This window comes from Montipora foliosa, chromosome 13, assembly GCF_036669935.1.
Source record: "Montipora foliosa isolate CH-2021 chromosome 13, ASM3666993v2, whole genome shotgun sequence".
NCBI classification, from domain to species: domain Eukaryota; kingdom Metazoa; phylum Cnidaria; class Anthozoa; order Scleractinia; family Acroporidae; genus Montipora; species Montipora foliosa.
In genome coordinates, this window is record NC_090881.1 from 41,130,583 (window position 1) to 41,133,270 (window position 2,688).

Consider the following 2,688-nt stretch of genomic DNA (forward strand, 5'->3'; position numbering starts at 1 on the left):
GAAGTTGAAGCAACAGCAGCTGTAAACAGAGCCTAAACATCACTCGTGTTCAAATCCTTCTCGGCGGCCATAATCTCATCAGCTGTTGAAGTATGATTTGCATTTTGTAACCAATCGGAGCAACGCTCCAAGAGCTCTATTGTTTTCGGCCAATTAAAGTCCAGATTCTGGACTACGGGCAGACGACTCGTTAAGAAATTGTATCAGGCGTACCTTTTCGCACCATGGCTAAGGAAAAGACAGTACGCCTGATCGCAGGTCAATGGAAAGTATAAACAGGTACCCCCTTTGCATTCTATCACTGTGAGGGATGAAATCATTAGTGGAGCGTCTAACAGCAAATTTTATCCAAATCGTTCATTTTGTGATACAAGCATGAAACTTGGCACAAATTTACTTCAGACATCCCACTATCAATCCAACTGATGAGCCACTTGAATTTGTGGCTCTGACGTCATTTTTTGGATGACGTTATTTTCCAACATAGGAGCTATAGTGTATCCGACTTTAAAACACTCTAAAACAACACAGAGTCGTTCATTTTGCGATATAAGCATAAAACTAATTACGAACAGACTTAAATCTCTCCGCTATTAACCCAGTCGATGAACCACCACTTGAATTTCTTGTTTCAACACCGTTTTTTTAAGATGACGTCATTTTTCAATATGGCGTCCAAAGTCTGACTTAAATGCATCCTGTCACTGCTTAGACTGGCTTATTTTGTAACGCAAACATGAAAATTAACACTAATAAACATGAGACCTCTTGCAATGGATTCAATTGAGCTACTTTTATGTCTTCCTTTTTAGACTATTGGCATATTTTTGGATAACATGGTATGAAACGTCCGACTCTTCAATGTCCTTGTAGTCTTGCCACCGTATGTTATTATTCATTGTAAACTTATGTAAGATTCTAGTCTATTATCTTTTATTATTTTAGTCTATTATTCACTGGAACTTTCTATAAATGTGGTGAATAAATAAATAAATAAACATCATTTTTCAATATGACCGCCAAAATCTGTAAGACTTGAATACATCTTTTCACTACATACTGTTTTAGGTTATAGACTTGTTTAAATACCAGTCTGCAATCTGTGGCTTGGCTTTTATTGTGTTAAAATCTTTGGAAACACTATAACCAGTAGTTTACTCCCATCAAAATAGCTCTTTCTCTGATGAATGCACTAATTACATTTGACATTATAAAGTGTTTTGTTCTGACTATGGAAGCTACCTTAGTTCTGACACATGCAGCTACAAAGTGCTGTGCACGTTAGACCACATCGGTAACATTTACACCTGCGGCTACAACCTTTCTTACACCCACACTTTGTTAACTCCTGGCAGCTTGTTGCTATTGGAGGAAGGTCGGTCCGGTTTACTTGCCACACGTCACCTCGTCTGATCCAGCCCCACTCCGCTGGACTTTGTATGTCAGGCTGGGGGTACATTGTCTGACCCCAGATCATTCCGACCTGGTAGGCAGCTCGCTTTGTATGTTCCTTCACGAAGGCTTGAGTAGGTGGTATTGATAAGTAGGATCTCTCTTTTCGAGCAAAAGAGGTCAAGTCTTGCCTCGTTGACTGTCGACGCTGCACTCGATCTGTCGTACATTGTCAACACAAACGTTTCCAAGATGAGAAGGTCAGTATCGTCGAATGTCCGAGGGCTTTGACTGAGTTTGGCGAAAGTGCTTGAGACGTCTTCAAAAACATCCCATGTTTGCCAAGCTGTTTTCTTTCCTTTGTCCCGAAACACACAGACAACGTCACAACCGGTGAAAGAATGGAAGAATGACATTCCACTTGATCTTGAAGTACCTACGTTTTCGACAAGCTGATGAACTGGAATCCAGCGTGTGTTTTTTCCCTGGCCATAGGCAATCCGCAGGTACTCAAGGCCAATTTCCTTTAGGGACAACATAACAGACATTGCAATGACGACAACATCAGTGTCATTTGGTTTAATCATCAGAGACTTGTTTCCTTCCACTACAATACTGTTTGCTTCTTCGTGGCTGCGGGGTGTTATGTCACTTAGGGATTTTGGTTGAGTGGCCATAGCATCGTCTCCCTTAGTTACAATCACGATGTTTATTGTGGAGCATCGTCTCCCTTAGTTACAATCACGATGTTTATTGTGGAGCATCGTCTCCCTTAGTTACAATCACGATGTTTATTGTGGAGCATCGTCTCCCTTAGTTACAATCACGATGTTTATTGTGGAGCATCGTCTCCCTTAGTTACAATCACGATGTTTATTGTGGAGGTGATGGCTATTTTGCAGCAAGAAAGTTGAATAGTTTAGTTTTGTTGTTGCTGCCCCGTAGAAACCTCTCCAGTTGGTAGGTGTCTTGCTATTTCCTGAAACTCTCCTTCTAATTCCTTTTCCCCGATTAAACCTTGCTTCATTCTTTAGACTCGACTGTCGGTATACATCAAACACAATGTCCGTTCTTTTGTACTTGCGAGAATAAAATTCTATCTTTGGAAGGATGTTTTCTCTGGCATACTCGTCAAAGGTCTTCGATTCTTCACTTATGTCCAGGTTTGCACGCAAATGCTAAAATTGCGAATTTTGCGAAAAATCGCAAAAATCGTAAATGGTGCAAAGAAGAAGACAAATCCCCAACTAGGACTCGCGATTTTTGCGAAAATTGCGATTTTTCGCAAAAATCGCA